This window comes from Grus americana, chromosome 16 (assembly GCF_028858705.1).
Source record: "Grus americana isolate bGruAme1 chromosome 16, bGruAme1.mat, whole genome shotgun sequence".
Classification (NCBI taxonomy): Eukaryota; Metazoa; Chordata; class Aves; order Gruiformes; family Gruidae; genus Grus; species Grus americana.
Window position 1 is genome coordinate 4,380,275 of NC_072867.1, and position 19,375 is coordinate 4,399,649.

The window sequence follows — 19,375 nt, forward strand, 5'->3', positions numbered from 1 at the left end:
CACGCGGTCCCACCGTCCCGCCGCTTACTAAGCGTGCACTAAATAAGTGCTGGGCTCCAGAGCGGGAGCAGCAACTTGTTGATCCATGCTGAGGGATCCGTTGTTCAAATTTTAATTTCAAAATGGGAATCCTGATCCCAGATTCCCCTTTGCTGTGCTGAAGGGATGCATCCTGTGCGGGGATACTGAGTCTCCTGGGAATTCCCGTTTCAGCCTCACCTCTGGGTCTAACGTGGGCAGAGGCAATTTGCTGCTGTTTGGTAGTCAGGAGCTTAATGTTTAACTCAGGTTTACGTTCATGCTTCTGAAAACTTCCTCACTGGGGATCTGTCTGTCTCTTTAGGAACATAAAACTTGTTCCCTGTTGTTCCCTCGGACCTCATTTTCCCGTCTACTGTCCCTCACTTGTGTGATACAAAGATGAGTGTGTGAAGGATGAAGAGAGGCTCAGATATTTAAATATGAGGTGTGAGAGGATGAGTAGGTCAGGTCAGTGGCCAACTTTGAGCTGCTCATCAGACTCTGGCAGGTGAGGGCCGAGGCGGTCAAAGCTTCTGCCGGATGTCTTGGGTTTCCCATTGGGAAGGGATGCTGCGGCTTTGTCAGTTGGTCAAACAGTGACTGTTTTCCCTTGAAAAACTAGCAAGCCTTGTGGAGACAGCACTGTTGGTATGGATGGCCGTGTTACATCTCCCAAGGTGCCGTGGGGTGCTGTGGGAACGGATCGGTCTTTATGGAGTTGGAGCAGAGAGCAGCATTGCCGTTGTTTCCAGTGGGAAGAGTCGACAGCCCGCGTTGTCCTGGGAAGCTCCCCGGCGTGGGATAGGGCGTGTGGGTCAGATCGCAGCACCGACTTCTGCGAGAAGGTGACTTTGGGCTTACAATGCCTCTCCACCTCCAAGTTAGCCGTCTTTGCAAGAATTACAGGTCTGTGCCCAGATTATGTTAGCTGCCCGCTGTAATCTCCTTGAAAGCCAAACAAAAATGAGTCTTTGCTCTGAGGAGAAAAAATTGGCCTTTCCAGCAGAAAAGAGGAGCATCTTTGTTCTCCTCTTGTCTTTTCTTCCATTTCTTTTCTTTTCCTGTCTCTTGAAATACAGCCCTTTCCTCCCTGGAAGGTGCTGTCACTAAGCTCGCTTTCCCAATTCCGAATCTCAAGAACGTGATAAACCTTAGCTGATTTTTCCAAACGGCTTGAACTGGTGTCAGGGCCATCTGCTCTCCAGGTCATTAGAAGAATTTGCACCGTAAAGCTTTGCCATGTGTTCTCCGCAGATTACATACACCTTTGGCTGTGCTCTTGTTGTTAGCTGCTCATTATTGGTTGGTTTGAAAAGCTTTTCTTATAAATGCCCTGTGTCCTAACCACACGTGTTGTATCAGTGGTTTTATAATGACCCATTTGGAATTATTTAACCAGGGAACCTTGCAAGTTTTTTCCTTTCAATGTGTCCTTATAAGATGCCCAACTTCTACAGTTAGTCTATGAATGTACCCACACTATTAGATCCACTTGTTTATAATAGCAACCAAATGTCTTCAAATATTCAAGCCTCCTTTTATTTTTTACAGCACTGGCAATAAGCCTTTACATGTTAACTCTTGGCCTCTCTGGGTAACCTCTTATTTAAAAGCAACTTAATTGACTTTACCAGGCCTGGGCTATTTTTCATTTCTTCCTAGAGGACTCATTACTGGAGATGGATGTTTATAAACTGGATCTGGATCCTTCTCTCACACACACACACACGCACAATCTCTTTTACCCCTTCCTGCCTGTTTACATTAGCAGGCCATAATCATATTCATGGCTTCGCATAGTTTGGCTAAGATTTTTGTAGTGGTGAGCCAGCGTAAAAAGAAAAAAGCAAACCGTTAAATGGCAAGTGCTGAAAGGGAAAGAGAAAATGTTAAAATACTCGGGTTTTTAAGGATTTGTATGTCAATGAGATGGTCAGGATGAGAATAGAGGTTTGATTCTTTGGAACAGGTAGGTTTTGTACTGGTAGTAGTCCTTTTGTGTGTGTGTGATATAAAACAGGTGTAATACAAAGGTAAACTGGGTCCAGTGGTGTGTTGGATTTTTTTCTTTTTGCCTTTTGGAAGTGGTATCATTATTATGGCGGGGGGAGTGGGACAACTGGAAACAGATTTGAATCAAGCTCCAGTCCTTGGCATAACAGATCCTCAAAAGTTAAGTACCCGATAACCTGTAAAAGCTTGAGGTAGGAGTACTTTGTCCATGTCAGCCTGCCTGTCTCTGCAAGCAGGACACACACTTAAATCCGCAGCCTTTGAGTATATAATGCACCGGACCCGCAGCCCGTCCTGTGTTGCTGTGGGTTTCCTGCTGTCACTGGGTCCATTCTGATTTCCAGCAGTGGAACATCTGGTATTTTGTGCTCACGTGTTGTCCCTGGTTCAGTTTAAATCCGCAGACCTGGTCTGACAGAGGGGCTCCGAACACCCAGTACATTTGTTTGGTATCTAAGCTCTTCTGCTAACATGTGCGTAACTGCTCGGAAAGGCCGTGTTGCTTCTTGCTTTGCATCCATCTACGCATCCTGAAATGGCTGTCAGAGGTGAGAGAGGTAGAAACACCTATTAGGACGTATCGTTCATCCTTTTTTTTGTTTTTCCTCCCCCCGCCCCGTTTCCGTTTTCTTTGTACCAGATCAATTCACTTTTTGTTCATGAGCTTCTGTCTCGTTTTAAGCCTCTTATCAGTGGAGAACTGCAACATCTTCCGCCCTTAGCCCCAGCAGAGCTTGCGGGGAGGATTTTCCTGCTTATTCATTTTAAATTTGCTCGTGCTTCATGGTATCTTCTCATCTTTCCTGGGCTGCTTTCTGCGGGACTGTGTGCTCGGTCCCCGCCAAGGGGTGGGCAACAGCCACGGGGTCCCAGATATTCGCTGAGGGAGAGCAAGTGCCTTTTCTCTGCGTGCATCATCCTTGCGCTCATCCTCACAGACCCCTCATGGTGAGGAAGAGTTATTTTCAGATGCTCCGCAAGATGCCCGTGACAGGGCTGAGAGGGAAAGGTGGGCGGTCAACGTCCAAGATGATCAGCCTCTGTCCTCTCTACCGTGCTCTGCTCTCTCCTGCATCGCTCTCACAAACTGTAAGTGATCGAGCCGTAGCGGATCGATTTGACGATGCGTGGCAGAAGCACAGGGAACCCCAAAAGATATGGGGGCTTCTCTGCACTAGCCGTGTGCAGCAGCTGATGATTCCTGCCCTCAGAACCGAGGCTCCTTTCGGCCCTTTGCAGCACGGGCATTTATTTTTGTTCTCCTTAAACTTTCTCTGAGTTTTTTGGCGATTGCCCAGCGATAGGGTGCATGTCCCTTGTCTCCCACCTCCGTGTGTGAGCAGAGCTCCTGCTGCGGTACCTGCCCTCCCGGCACTCCTTACTGCAAACCTCAGGCTAACCTTCTGCCCCACGCTCTCTCTGGGACTCATAATTTATTTTTACTGGATTTTGGATAAAACCACAATTGAAGAATCTGGATTTTTGAATAATCCTCCAGCCACCTTTCCCTGAATTTAATCCTCACAAATAATCTTGTACTCTTTCTCTGTCCTTTCTTTCTGCTTTTCTCTGTCCTCTTTTCCCCCCTTTTTCGTCCTCTCTTGCCTTTCATGAGTTCCTTTAACTGGGTAGCATCTGCCAATTTTATTAATGGGCTGTGTAATCCATTTACAGGGTCATTAATGAAAATATTAAATAAGGCCAGACCTAACAAAAGATCCTTGGAGTACTCTGCAAGATACCTCCCACAAGTGTAATACTTGGCTTACTGCCTTTCTGGCAGGTTTGAATTCACAAAGCAATGTTCATATTATTATTATTATTGTTATTATTATTGGCACTAGGTGATAACTAGAAATCCAAGCCAAACCTTGGGTTTTGTGGTGATAGGCATGGTGCACATATGCTCTGATTATTTATTAGAAAACAGCGGAGTCACAGTGTGATGGGGGTCCTGGTTTTGTCCAAGAGCTCCACGAAGAAGAGACAGCTCCTGGTCCCAGGGTGGTTACCGTATGAAAAGAGCGACCGAAATGAAGGATGGGAAGGGTGACGGTGAGATCAAGGGCGCTGCCAAAGGCTTCGCCCTCTGACAGTAGCCATGCAACAGTCCACGCTGCCTCTCAGTCAGATAGCACTTGTCTCCATCTGCTTGATTTTACCTTCCCCGTTACAGTGTGCGAGCGCTGGATACCTCACGACCAGCTTCCCATGCCCCAAATTGCCATTTTTGTAAAATTCGGTAGCTTAGGAGGAAAAATAAAAAAAAAGAAAATATATAAACCGGCCTGTGTCTTCTGGGTGGCTGCTGCTCGGCAGGCAAGCTGAGCACCTGATATAAAACATAAGCAGAGGGGATTCAGCTGCCCCCCCAGCACTTTGCGTCGGTGCCTGTTTCTGCTGACCTGTTGTTTGAATGAATATTCAGGTTGATTTTAGGGTTTCTGAGTAGATCTCCAGTTGCTACCCAAATGAAGGGGATGAAGAGGTGAGCACAACGTACAGTAGATGGTAGCACAAAGCCATAGGTAATCTGGAGAGAGAGCAGAGGGAGAATAGAGCATAATACCCCATGAAAAAGATTTTGGTGGGTGATTTTCTGTAAGATAAGTGTGAATTTCCAGAGCTACTTACAGCACTGGGCTACCCAGCTCCCAGTCAAACCCCCACTTTTCAGTCTTTTAAGAAGTAAAGCTAATTAAGATAAATGCCTGTATATGTAAAGTGTGGATCCGATGTGTAAAGAGGTATTTGTGTGCGCGTACCCACAGATGTTTACTGCGGATTATTTTCATACCAGCACATATATCAAACCTCCCAGATGCTGCAGGTTTAAGGCCTTCGCTTGCATTTCGGCAGACCTACCCTAGTGCCTGTGCGTAAGATACTTTTATATAGTCTCCTTTCCAGGTGCATTTTCCACAATGTATATGCGTATACCAGAACCCCTACGTGACTGTATAGGGAAAACAAAGTCTTTTTGTTACTTTGCAGCTCTGTCTGAGCAGCGTTCGGGACTCCCAACCTTGCAGTGCTCCTTGCAGACCCTTACGTCCAGGCAAAAAACAAACAGAAAGGCTTAGGGGTTGGAGCGGGGGAGAGGGAGATGGTTCTATTGAAAAGAAGAAATTTCTGACCATGTTAGTTTTATTGGCCTAGAGGAACCCTATAGATTAACAACCAGCAACCCCCCCACCAACACACACACACACACGCACGCACACTCCTTCACTGCCACCCACCCCCACTCCAACCCGGAGACCTTAAACAATCCGGTAGAAGGTGTGACTTCAAACTTGGTGGTAGGGATAAAGAGAAAGGAAGCCGGAATGTAAGCACTTGTGTGATGTGATTATTCCCAGAAATGCCTCGACATCTCCCCGCTGTCCCGGCACGGCTGCCAGCGGTGCCGTGGAGCTCCGAGCTAAGGTGCTGACCACCGACTGCAGAGGCACTGTGATACCTTATCGAGGAGAGGCATTGCGTCCCCTCGTAGTTACAAGCGGAAATAGGGCCGGTAGCCAGCTGAGCCTGCTGCCAGGGGCACTGCGGCCTCGGCATCCATGAGACCTCTGCCGAGCCCCTGCCTGTTGCCAAGGTAAAGTTGGGCTACCCCAGCTGCCCCCCCCAACCCCCGGCTGCCCCTTGGGCTCCCCTGGTCCGGGCTGCAGGGCCATGCCTGGGGTTGGTACCAATGGGGTGGACACGAGCGGGGGCAGTTGTGATGGGGGAACGCGTGGGGATACCCGAGTGGGTGGGTGGGCGTGCGTGGGGCTGGCCTGACATGCGTGGGGCGGACCCGACGGGGCGGACACATGGTGGCTGGGGCAGGGGGGTGTTGGGGCCCCACCCGTGGGTGCGGAGGGTTTGGGGTGCGCTGGCTGGGGCTGTGAGTGTTTGGCGGTTGCCTCTGGGCTCGTTGCCCTCCGGGTGTCCGTACCTGGCAGAGGAGTTTGGGGGGTAGATCTGGGGCTGCCTCTGCCTCCGTGGGGTTTTGGATGCGAATGTGCCTAAAGATGCTCTGGTAGAATTTGCCTGGTTGGTTCCCAAATGCTGTATTATTAATTTATTCACCTGAAGTGATGCCCAGTTCTCCAGCTCTGATCCCATATGTCAGGGGAGAAAAACAATAAGCTTATTCTCTCTTATATTTTTTTTCTTTCTTTTTTTTTTATTTAAATGATTTCATTTACAGGGGAGGTGGAAGTAGGAGAGGGCTAATGTATAACAGGTGTTTTGATTTCATGTTACTCTTTGAAAAGCAAATCTTGCCATTTGGACCCCGTATTCACCCTTGGTTGGTGAAGAAAGTAATAATAGGAATTGTTTAGGAATTCATCAAAGAAAAACCCACCCCCTTTCCCCGCCTCCCCTTTCCTGCGCTGTCGGTGGGATCTGGCACCCCTTGATTATAGGTGGCACAAAGCTTCGGGTTTGGGGTAATTTTTAATTTTTTTTTTTTTTTGTCCGTTTTGTTTTCTAAGACGTTGTTTGGCGATGTGCGTTAGCAGCTTGTCACAGAGGGTGAGGAGCTGGCTCTCCCCTCCCGGTGGCTGCGAGGGAGGATGGGGCGAGCAGGGAGATGCAGCCCCGGGAGGGCGGCTGCGGCTCCGCGGGTGCGGAGGGCGACTCTCCCGTGGAGAGCGCGCAACCTCCGCGGGTGGCAGGGTGAAGGGCAGGCAGGACCGCGGCTCGGGGAGCCGGGGGACACAGGCGTGTGTTTTGGAAAGCTGCTCCCGAGCATCGCCCGGCCATTTCGGGGCTCTTTCCTGCATCTGCGCCTTTGCCGCTGCTCATGTCCAAGAAGTAGCTCAACATAAATATATATATTTCTTCCCTATTTCCGTCTCCCTCCCACCTCGAAAATAATGAAAACCATGATTCATATAACCCACGGCCCGGCCGCTCCGTCCTCCTTCTGCCAATCAAGGGGGGCACGAACGGGGACGGGGGTCTGCGGGGTGCGGCCCCCACGGCTGTGCGCCTCCAGCCCCCAGAAATAAACCCCGGGGACACGGGGACGAATAAAGAATATTTTTTTCCCCATTTTAGTAAAGGTATTATCTGCCGGGAAAAGCGCGTTTCGATGATTTTCTTGTTGTCCGAGAGCCGAAGGTGCCTTCCCGCCCGTTCACAAATTCTTAAAAACTTAAAGTGGTGGTAGGGCTGAGACAGATCGTTACACGGGGAAAAAGGACGTCTTTGCTTTGTGTTAATTTGGAGTAAAAACGGTGATTAGAGAATTAACATCGAATTGGTTGCGCGACGGTAACGACTCCGTCACGCCGGGGTTTTCTGGGCTGGTTTTAGGTCGGAGTTTTAAATTCGAGTAAAATACGAGTTTCTTCTGGTTTATATTCTTCAATGTCAGGATAAAATGGGATCAGCATCCTAAATGATCAGGATAAAATGGGATCAGCATCCTAAATGATCCTAAATCCGCTCCTTAGCCCAACAAAATTAACCAGATATCTGGCAATTCAACCCCGCGCTCCTGCAACCGATTTCACGGCTTGTTCTGACGCTTTGGGAAACCCGTGGGTAATCGCTTCTCCGCGCACGTTTGTTTGCAAAATTTTATTTCTCCTGCCTGATCCCGCCGTAGGTGCTTGTGCACAAATGAACTCCTGGCTGCAACGCTGCCTGCTCCAAGGAAAAAAATATTTTTTCCTGGAGCCCTGCACAATTTCCTCCATCCTTCTCTTTGCGAGGCTGCTCCGTCCTGCAGAAACCCTGGCTAATTTGTCCGGCCGATCTTAATATTCACCACGATGCCGAAGGAATGCACCGGCTCATTCTTCCTTCGGCTTTAAAGCTTGTTTCAAAGCTTTGATTTGAGCTCAGGGGTGGTGGGAGGGGGCTCCCCGCACCCCTTTTGAAGAGGCAGGGAGGAAATCAGAAATGAAACATCTTCCCTCCGAGATGGAGAAAGTCCTGCGAAAACTCTCCAGACACTCACGCCCGCCCGGGAGCTCTCCCTGGCAAAAATCACGGCCGTGTTTTCTCCAGCAAGTGCATTGCGAGAGCTCTCTGGAGCGGGAGATATTCGTGTTTTAAATTATGGGGAAAGGAAAAAAAGAAGTGTTTTCTGTCGGGAAAACAGGGAATTCGCCTCCTTTTCCGAAGGAAAAAAAAAAGTGCTTTTTTTGCTCTTGTGTGGAAGACGTTGTAATTTATCATTCGAACGGCTCTGATTTCGTAGCGATCGCGATGATGGTTTTTAATCCCGAGCCTAACGGTAGCCGGGCTTTGCCCGAGGCCAGGCAGCTCCTTCTCCTCGCAGCCCGGCCCCGCATGTGCCAAGAAAACGGGTGCCTCGCTAATATTACCCACAAACTGCTTTAATTTTCCCCCAAAAAACAAAAGTTCAGTGATTCTCTTTGATGCTCCCCCCCACGAAACACCGCATCAAACCCAACCCAGCGCCACCGTTAAACCTGGATAAGCTGGGATATCACTTCGGGCGCGATTTGGGGGATTTTCTCACTTTTACAGATTTTTAGAGGAAATCCTTTTCTCTCCTATTAAACACACAGAGACACCCCTGAATTTCTCACCCCCTCCCCGGTTTGGCTGGGGAGAACAGTGTAATTTAAAAGCCGCCGTGCGCAGCCCGAACAATAGGAGCCGTAAACCGAGACTATAAGAAAGTTGTCGGCAGGGACGTAGGAACCACAAACACATTTTTTCCCCCTAACCATACAATGTGGAAACTCTTAAAGGGCGCTATCTGTAGACATCTTGCAATCACTGGTCTTCCTTGTCATCTGAAGGAGAAAGGGGAAAATATATTAAGTGAAGACACACTTTAAAATTACTTATACATTTTAAACATGCTGGCAAAGGGAACTGTCTGATAAACTCTTGCCCAGATTTCCTTTTTCTGGGGTAAATTATTTCAAGTTGTTACACAAATATCTTCCTCCTCTCTCCTCCCTCCCCCCCCCCCGGATTTAATTCAAACGAAAACAAGCTCCTGCAGCCCCGCAAACAGCCCGGGCTTGGGGCAATGGCAGGGCCAGTCCTGTAGCCCCGAGTGGGTGCAAACACCCACCTCAGCTGGTTTGGGGGGGGGGGGGGCGGAAAATGAGAGTGATTGTTTAAATTAATTAAAATGCTTAATAACAAGCCGGCACACCGCCTGGTTTTGCAACCAGGTGGAAGCAGAGCTGGTCCCGGCTGTGTTTGGGCCGGTTCCCCCGAGCCAAAATCACCCAAGAGCGGTCAGGGCAGCAAATTATTTCCCTCCTAACGAATTTGCTAGCCCAGATCCCCGTGCCTGACGGCGAGGGCTTCAGCCAAGAGCACGTTGCCGCCTGTAAAGCCGCCAGCTCCAAACAAGTCAAGCGGCGGAGGTTTGGCCCCGGAATAAGCGGTGCAACTTTCCCAGCGTGCGAACGCGCTCCCTGGCTTCAGAAATGGGATTTATCCGGGAGAGAAGAGAGATGTTAAAAGGAAGAGAGGCTCTGGCCATTTATTTGTCCCCTCCCCCCCCCCTTTTTTTTCCGTTTATCTGGGGTAACAGTGGCCTTTTTTTTGTTGTTGTTGGTTTTCTTTTTGGGTTTTCCCCCCCTTGTTAATAAAAATGGGGAAAGGCCCGGGATTGGGGATAGAAACGGGGCAGGGGTCTGCGCTGCCTGCTCGGGATTATATCTTTTTGGAGGGGGGGAAATCGGGCGGGGGGGGGGATGGATGGAGGCAGTGTTGCGGCTCCTCACCGGCGGCGGGAGGAAGGATCCGGCCCCGATCCGCGGCTCGGACCCGCGGGGGGATGCCCCGATGGCAGGACGGGCCGCCCGACCCGGCACAGCCCGGCCACACGCTCGGGGCAGGGATGGATGGAGGCTCGGGTCTGCTCCGGCTCTAAAACCCTGCGGCAGGATCGGGCCCTCCTTTGCCAGCGGGGTCTCCTGCCGCCCCCACCGCACTGCCAGCATCTTCAAACGGCGTCCATCGCACAACCTGAGGGTAACGGGGGTGGGGGGGGAAGGCTTTTTTCTTTTTTTCCCCTAAGTCTCTTTCAAGCTGAATTTATGTTTGTGTGATGAAATGCCCCTCTGTGTTTAACATTCCCAATGATCATTTGTTTCCTTAGCTCCATTACTCCTTTATGAGAGCGCCTTTCGCCCGGGCATGTTTAATCATAACCGCTTACGCAATATTTTCTTTGGGATAGATTCACTCAGCCTTATTACATATCAATTATTTCCTTACAACTTCGTTCCACACCAGCTGCTTTGTTATCTGGGCCTGCCACCCCTTGCCACCCCCCCACCCCCGGTGTGTGGTGGGAAGGGAGGGAGACGTTTGTTTTTCCTAGGATAAAATACTGCTAATAATAATGCAGATTGAGTGGAAGGAGAAGGGGGAAGGGGCGGGGGAGAAGCCCCGTGGCCGGCCGGGCTGGGGATGCTCTGCAATGCCAGGGGCTGCGTGTCCCTGCCACAGGCAGGACCGCTGTGGGTCGGGGGTCCCCTTCCCCACCCCAAGGGCTCCCTCCCTGCAGCGGAGCGTGGGGTGGGGGGTCTCCCCGTTTCCTAAGGCTCCGGGGCGCTGCGGTTTTGCTCCCTATTTTGGAGCTGCTCCACCGTGCCTGCGCCTCCCAAGCTTCGTGCTGGCGCAGAGGAGAGACTTTCTGCTTTACAGTTCCCCGGGGGACCTTTACCCACCCTCCCGCCGTCTCCTCCGGCAGCCACCTGCCTGGAAAGGACATTTCGAGTCAATTCGAGCTCCCCCCACCCCGGCTTGGTTGTGAAATAATTTCAGTGTAAGTTTTATCGTAATTTTACATCGTAAATACGCTGCCAGACTTGAGTTCTCTCTTTTGTTCTTCTTTCCGATGCCGGCTTCCCTGGGGTTTCCCGGACAGGCTCTACCCACGCACCCACGGGACGGGCAGCGGTGCTGCCCCGGGGGCTGCTTCGGTGTTCCCGGCCCCCGGGGGGGCTTTTCTCTTCGCCCTGGTCCCGGCTGGCAGGGGCAGGAGGGAATAACCCCCCGCAGGAGGGGAGAGCCGGGGCTCTCGGGATCCCAGCAGATCCCACATCCCTCGGTTCTCCTTCCTCGCTCTCTGCTTTTTACCCTTCCTCCCCCAAAACTCGAGCAGCAGCGTTTTGTTTCCCATTTAGGGAGCCCGGCCTGCAGCACAGCCCAGTTTTCGGTTTTTTTGCCTTTTTTCTTTTTCTTTTTCTTTTTTTTCCTATTCCCCCTGATGCTGAAGAGCCTGAGATCCTATGGTTAAGCCGTGTCTTTATAGGGGAAATATATATATTCCTTTATGTGGGCTATAAAGCTGCGCTGGGGAAGCGAGAGGGGCTGGTGTGTGTTGCAGAGTGTTCGTGGTTCACAGACAATCGTGACTCGCCGTGACAGGGGCCCTGAACCACGCCAACACCACGACGCGAGTGAAATGGGGGGACATGCAGATTTGGAGGGTGTCAGGAGTCCGGGCAGGATATGTTGGGGAGTTGGGAGTGGGGGGCGCGGTTAATGCTGAATTTCCTGGCTCCGGCGAGCTGGTCTCTCCATCATCTTTACACGAGCATACATATATGTGAACAGATGATTTGGCACCAGCAAAAAACACTTAAAATAATGCCTCTGCCTCTGGCCAGGCCTGTGTAAATATCTCACTCTCCCACATGCCCGCCTAGCTTTTCCTGATGCTGCGTTACTTGATCACAAATACATAATTTGCGCGAGTGTGTGTATACACAGAGCTGCTTTGATCTCGGTGCAGAAATGCCCCCCCTTGCCTTCAGAGGGGCTGCAGCCCCGAGAACAAAAGCAGAGAATAAAAATGGTCAAATAACACATTTTCAAATGGGAAGCGTGTGTCGGCTTCCTCGAGTGGTTCTGGCACTTGGAAGAGTGTGGGGGGGGGGAAAGGGACTTTATTGAACATATAAATTTAAACTTAGTTACCGCTAACAGTTGCCTTATAAAAGGGGTCCATATAACCCACATCAATTTTTTTTTCCTGGAGTCCCCAGGCGCGTTTCCCAGCGCACCCGATCTCTTGGCAGCGCTGGCCTGCGAGGAGTGGGGCTGGCTGCGGAGTTTTGCAGGGGGAGATGTTTATTTTTCAGTCATTGTTGGCTCCCTCCCCTGGATTATTTTACTGCTGCAGATTTAAGCCCTCTACTTATTTCTTGATTCTCTGGCAGCGCTTTCCGTGAGCGCTCCCAGCTCTGTGCTTTTTCCCTTCACCGTGTCTCGGGGTGGTGAAATTACAGGGTATGAGGGAAATGTGTAAATTATAGGGTTTATTAAAATGTAGGCGAGCGTGGCTCTCTAGGCGAAACAGATGCAGGATGGCTTGAAGTCAGCCGGCCTGACAAACTGCAGAGCAGGGAGGCAGGGGAATCATTAGAGGGGCATTTCCCGCAGGGAGAGAGGAAGCGGCCCCGGGGTGGGCGGAGAGGCTCTGCCAAGCGGCCTGGGGCTGCCGAAGGCTGGGGTCCCTCCAGGAGCCCCCCAAAAGCAGGGCAGATTTCTCCTGGTAGCACCGAGGAGGTTGGTCCAAGCGAGCCGGATGAGTCCTCTGGGTGCTCAGCCCCTGCATACAGCATCTCTTTGCTCCCCAGCCCCCCGGGGGGGGGGTGTCCTAGTGCTCCCTGGAGCCTTCCCCACCTCCTCTCCCCACCCGGCCTCAAAGGCAGTGATTTATTTAGGGTAAAGTATAATTCTCAGTTTATAGTTTGGCTTCTCCGATTATTAACCTCAGTCGCTTTTATGTTAATCTTAGGGATGATGAAGGGACTTTCTGCGGCAGGAGAAAGCTCTTGGAAGGACCTCGGGGTTTGGGCAGTAAGAATCCCTTTTCTTCCTTTCCATCCCTGTAGGGAAGAACAAACTGGCAAGAAACAGGGCTGCAGTGGAAATACAAAGCGAGGAGAGGGAGGAAAAAGCCCCAGATGAGTTGGTCTCGGTACTATCCCAGCTCCCTGGCAGTGCGCCCCGCAGCAGGGGCTCTGAGCCCCACTGGTCCCTGGGAGCTGGAGGTGGGCAAAGCCTGAGGGTAAAGCAGGCTGAGATGCCACCAGGAAGGTGAGGGCTCATGGCAGGAGACTGTCCAGCTTTCCCCAAGGTCAGGTGGAGAGCAGGCATCTTCTCTTTGGTAGGGCTGAGATACATCCTGCATCTAACACACTGCTGTGCTCTCAGGAGCTGTTGTCATCCTGCAAGAAGGCAGACAAATATCCAGTGGTCCCTTTCTCCTCTTATCACAGGACCTGGGAGCTGGCCCACGCTCATACCATCACCCTTTTGACCATTCTTCTGGTCACCGCTTCTCTACTAACTAATTTAATGGGGAAGGTTGTCTTGAAGGACGACAACTCAGCCGTGAGTGACCTCACACACCACCTCCTTCCACACCTGAGGCCTTGATGTCCCTATAGCAGTATTTGCTTTCACAAAAAAGACATTGGGAAAGCAGGCTATGCTGTTTTAGCTGCCTGGATTAAACATTTCAGCGTATGGCAGCAAGGCTTAAAACAAGGTAGCAAGCCAGGCAACCCTACTCAGACTAGTGGGACGTCCTCTGTGGATCCCAAACGGTCCAAGGTAAATAGTGTGAGCATTGCTAGCAGCATTACGCTTACAGTCCCTCTGGGAGCTTTATCAGCCCTGCTGTACTGCGAGAAGCAGGGCACAGCCTCTGAGCTGCAGAATATCGTATAAAAAACGCACGTGGAAAGATCTTGCAACTCTCTTAGTCCCACAGTATCGATTGCTACCAATCAAAGATCCTGTAATGGGAATTCTGGGGATCTTCTCTTCTGTCCATCAAACTAACACTACCGAGCCTTTCTGCACGGCTCTTGTTTCAACACCTCGTGCGGCTGACGAAGTTGTTACTTATTCACGTATTTTCTGTTTGGTTTGGAGGGTGTCAGGTTTTGGCAGAGCAGCAAAAAGCAGACAGAAAGGTTAACAAAGGAAAGCGTTATTTACTAATCCCTTCGCACGCTCCATTTGAGGTAACTAAAACATGGTAATAAAAAGAGTAATTAAGAAGGGCATTGAAGTATTTATTCAACTCTTGTCTCCAAGAGCCCGGTTTGGGGATCTCAACCAGCCTGTTACGTTCACCATGATGTGGTCATCATCCCCTTCTCCTCCTTGGTCTGTGAAGCAGTGAGAAAGGCTGCCCACCTCTTCCTCAGCCTTTCTCGGTTTTACAGCATTGGTTATCAATTTATAGCCCAAGAACTCGTTTGCCATTCTTCTTCCCCCCCCCCCCCTTTTTTTTTTTGTTTCTAGCTACTATGTTAATTTAAGAGGAACACGTGGAATAGGAAACGGTCCTTATGCAGCTCTGGGAGAAGCCCTCTGTGAGTGGAAGAGGAGACAGGTCTGAGTAGTAGAGGCTGGAAGAGCAGCTGGATTTTGAATAATAAGGATGTGGAAGAGCTCAGACTGAATAGTGGGAAAGGGAAAAGAGGGCATGTCAGGGGGGAACAGGAGGAGAGAGCCTCCTCAACGAGCTCGGTTCTTCCTCTGGGGAAGTCCTCGCTCTAGACAGATGCAGGAATTGGCGAGGGCTTTGTTTTCTCCTTTGGTGAAGTTTTTCAGCTAAAATGCCTCTGAAAGACAAGCAGATTTGCAAATAAAGGACTGTCAAAACCAGCTCTTCGGTTCAGATTTCTCTCTTTTTTTCAAATAGGAACGGGAGTTGAAAGAGGCTGGTTGCTGAATGGAAATGTGCCTAATGCGACGTGGAGAGAGCTTATGCACTCAACAGTTGTATTCTCAGTGCAAATAGGGGGCTTTCGTGCTGTTTGATATTTCAGCAAAAGCTTAAGAGGAAATGAAGCAAACCCATCTGCGTTTCCAGAGGGAATTCTGAAGTGTGCATGTTAGAAACATCTCCCTCTTTTGCCTTGGACCTTGTGGCTATTTTTATGTTACCTTAAGTTGGGATCCTGGGTTCTCTGATTGCTACTTCTGGGGTGCTATTATTATTCCTAACAGTATTTGCTTTCTATTTTTGACTACTACTTTTTTCTTTTAATGATTTTTTTTGAGACATCAAGGTTGCCCTCTCCTCTTTTGCCGCTGGCTTAGCCTGGGGGGGAGGAGACCTTTGCATAAACGTCTATGCTTTGCCTCCGTGCTTATCTCAACCATACGTAATTCTTCCAGTGCTCTCCTGATTTCTGACATGCACACAATGTGGCAAGTGCAATGTTCATTCCTCGGTGTAGAGGATGAGGGGAGTGGGTTCATGTGTTTGGAAACATCAGGCCAGCTGGCCAGGCAGTAGCTATCAAGTGTGAGGGTGATTAACTGAATGGAGACCTGCAGGCTGGAGCAGCAGAAGTACCGGGCTGTGAAGATGGAAGAAGGCAAGTGTCAAGTGTTGACTCTCAGCTGCACACAGAGCTTGTGTTATTCCATGATCTAATGCCCAGGCCAGTCACCCCCCTAGTAATGAGCTTAGATGTTCCCCAACTAATGAACTAAACAAAGCAAAAGTGCCAGCTGAAGAGTCTCTGGTTAAAATTGTCCTGCTAGAGCTTTGGCTGTGTTTGTAGGACATGTAGGCAATGTTTCTGACTGATGTAACCGTTGATAAAAGAGTGCAAAAGGCTAGTTGTGTGCAGGAGGCAGCGATAAAACAGGCGTTATTCAGCAGGAAGGAGATCCTGCCTTGCTACTGAGCAGGTCTGAGCTTCTGCTGAAGTCTTGGACAGTTGCCTATGCTCTTTGCTTCCCTGGGCTGCTCCTTCTGCTGCAGATGGATCCATCAGGCTCTGACTCTGTTTCCACTCCTGTGCTAGCCTTCCCCATCCGTGTCGTGTTCCAGAAGGAGAAAAAGGTCACATACTCATGGTTTCTCCCTTGTGCTATCTGCCTTTGAAGTTACTGCATTTTGATGGCCAAGTCCACTTCCGCTGCAATGGTTTGTGGATTCAAAGCGTCTCCGCAGCAGATCTGTTGTCACAACAATTTTTTGCTTCCACGGGGCAGAAGCAATTGACCCTGTCTGGGTAGCTCTTGCCAAACTGTGTCTCTCGCCTGGTTGGTGGGCTTGGAGGGGTGTGAGGTTTGCCATCTCAGAGCAAAACCAGCTTGACAGCTGACAAGCGAACTGGGTACCAGGCACGAGCGTGTATACGCCAATACGGGTATTCACCATATACTTTATGCCTACAAATGCCTTAGTCCGTTGTAACCATCCCTGTTGAAACGAGCAACACATCTCTCTTCTGTCTACTGCTGTGCCTTCAGTTCCTCTTACGGCCGCTTGGGACTTGAGATCTATTTTATACGCACAGACAGAAAAGACTAAAGGATTTTATTGTGCGGTACAGGGAGGACGGATTGAGATGTGAATCCTGAGAATTCCCAGCCAAGGCTCAGCGCAGTAGGCACAAATGAAGCAAAACTGAAGCGGGCTCCTCGGGGAGAGGGATTGGTGCTGGTGGGATAGCAGCAAAAGCAATTCTGGCTTTTCCATTTGAAAGGAAGAGCAAGGATGTGGGAAGAGAAGAGGTATACAAGTCCACTGTGGGAGAGCAGAGGCTGAAAGGAGGCCCCAGCACGAATTCTTCCCTTCCCGCTAACTTAGAGCATTTTCTCTATTCCGTACAGAACGTGATACTCTCTTAGGAGTGACCCCGCTGACCTCCCGCCTCCTGATAGGATGGCGAGTAAGTGAGTGCAAAATAAATGGCACCGAATAGACCTTTTCAAAGAGAACAAGGGAAATAAATCAGGTTATTCTGGTGCGGCATTGACAGCATGTCAAAACAACTCCCCAAAGCGTGAAACTTGGCTGGGGAATGGTAATTCCACTGCCATGATACTTACGTGCCAGATGTATGGCTTATCATCATGTCTGTCTGTCTGTCTACCTGTCTGCCTACCTGCTGTTACTGTAGTATCAATTCTTTAGGCGCACGTACGCTATTTATGATCTTATCGCCAGTTCTGGAGCAGGAAGTGGGATCTAAACGTATGAGAACTACTCAGGGAGGAAAGTCTGCTAGATTGTAATAGTTGGCGACTCAAAGTAGCAAAATAACCTGCTAGTCAATGCTGTATTAGATTGATGGTTATATTTTATTTACTACAGAAGCTCTATGGTGTTACTGAGACACGTAGGTGCTAAGGTAGGTGGATGATAACAGAGCCCAATGGATGCTGCAGACCCGGGCTGGTATTCAAAGCTGGTATTACCCAGCCCGCCTTCCTAAAGACCAGCGACAAACAGATCTAGAGCTTGTCCTGCCAGAAAAAAATGCATTGCATTGTATTCTGCTGAGACCAAGCCTTCGTAACGCACACAGAAAATCACTGCTCAGTAATTCCACCAGGAAACTGAGAAACGAAATCCAAACACGATGAACACCTCCAAAGCCCTCAACATTGATCTGTGCTGATCAGTAAGAGCTGATGAACGAGGCGTAAGAAATCGGGCTAGAGAGCTCCACACCCTTCTCCTATGCGGTTCCCTGGACACACATCGCTGGACTTGCTGCCTACGGGAGTCTTTGAGAGGGAATGCATTTGTGGATTTCATGGCTGTGAGCTTCATGGTTACCCCAGCATGAGCAGAATAAAGACGGCTTAGAAATGCTGATGAAGTTAGTTAGTATACTGGAACATTCCTGTAGATTTCTATAAGTTCTGAAAAACTGTAGAAAATTATACTCCCTAGTAATTTCCAGGGCTAAAGTCTGAGCTCACTTCCAGTAGTGCAGCTGCTGTAAACTTACACTAATTAGCAGTAGTCTGAGTAATTTGGGGAGTAGTTAATGTTTTGGCATTTGTGTGCTTGTTTGTTTTTCTCTTCAGATGATTGGGGGGAAATGTATCTGTGCTGCACATTGGATCTGGTAGCAGGAGGGGGTGTTTCTGTTGCCAGTTTCAGACCAGATTTCCCGGCTGTGCAGAGCGTGTTTGTAGAAGTGGAGCTCAGGACATGGCCAAGGACTTGAGCACACAGACCCCCCCTTGATCCTACACAAGCCCTGTAGTTTAGTACCAGCAATTCTGTCCATTGGGTGTTTTCTGTTTCTGGAGGCAATCTCGAAGCTGTTCTGTGTGCTCTCTAGGTGGGGAAGTGTAGGGGTCTAAAGGAGCATGATGTGCTTTAAACAAAATCACCGCTGTCTGTGAGAGGCGGATGAGACGTGAGTAGCAGAAGCACCCAGTTACGAGCTTTAGGATGATGCTTCATCCATAAAGTATTCCTGATCCACAGACATCGTTTTTGCCTAGGCTGAAATTTAGCAGTTTAGGACTGAGTTGCTATGTAGGATGTCTTATGTTTGTTACCTTTCACGCTTGGAAACGACCAAGGGCAACAGCAGCATTTGTCCTACTCCGTCTGCAGGGAGACCTTAGTAATATAACCAAGGGTGAAACGTATACCCAAATACGTACCCCTGTGTCACAGAGCGGGAGGCATCGTGCTGTACCACTTCACGCCTTGTTTGGTTTCCAAGGTCTTGTACTTAACGTGGATGGATCTGTCCCGGTCACCTGTTCTGTAGGAGACCCGGCTAAGATCAGACTCGCAGCCCTAAGCTCATCACATGTCTTCATGAGGGCTGAGAGATCTAAAAAGCAGATACTTCATTTAGGCTGGTTGTTGAGTCTCTCTTTGTTATCAGTGGATGGGTAGGAGCAAGTCATCCCCACTCTTGCAGGGAGGTATGAGGACTAGATAAAACACCTTTCTTTTGACCTCAGAGGGAGTGTGGGGCAACCAGCATGGTCTAAGTATCTAATGGAAGGGATGTGAAGGAGGGGAAGGGTCCTACACAGTCAGTTAGTAGCAAGACAGGAGCAGAGCCCAGGTTTCATAATTTCCCAGTCCCGGGACTTCCACCTTGTTTATTATCCTAATATCCCCTATCACCTTGGTTTATAAGCATCACACTTCAAATAAAAGAAACGGGAGATGTCACACGTGACCACGCTGGGGATGTAATTGCCTTGTAGTTGGATGTTAGACTCCTGCTACTGTAAGATAAGGGAGGGGTGACAGAGCGGGAGGAGGGACCACCTGCCTCATCGAGTACAGGCGCTCACAATTACAGGTGACCATGTAATAGCCGCTTAATCCAGAGGGGTCCCCAGAACATCCACTGCATACGCTGCAGGCCGTAAAACACTTCCCAACACCCTATAACAAATTTAAGACCATTAGTACAAAAGACCAAAAGCCACAAAAACTTGAACATGCAGGAGAGATCAAGGGCATTGCCAGTGTCCCGGGTCCCGGCAGTAGCAGGGAAATTGTTAGGTGAAAATGTCCAGATGATCTTAAGAAGTGGACCATGGCCCACCCTACAGAGGAAAGCAAGAAAACCTTACCAGTCCC

At 49.7% G+C, this 19,375-nt stretch overlaps 1 protein-coding gene across 1 annotated transcript in view; it reads left to right on the forward strand.

Annotated features, from left to right (window-relative positions):
- Positions 1 to 9,902: 9,902 nt before the first annotated feature.
- TBX5 (T-box transcription factor 5) overlaps positions 9,903 to 19,375 on the forward strand; it is a 67,040-nt gene continuing 57,567 nt past the window's right edge. The window contains exon 1 of the mRNA XM_054844792.1: positions 9,903 to 10,002. The gene's annotated coding sequence lies outside the window, so the exon portion shown is untranslated. The remainder of the gene's footprint in view (positions 10,003 to 19,375) is intronic.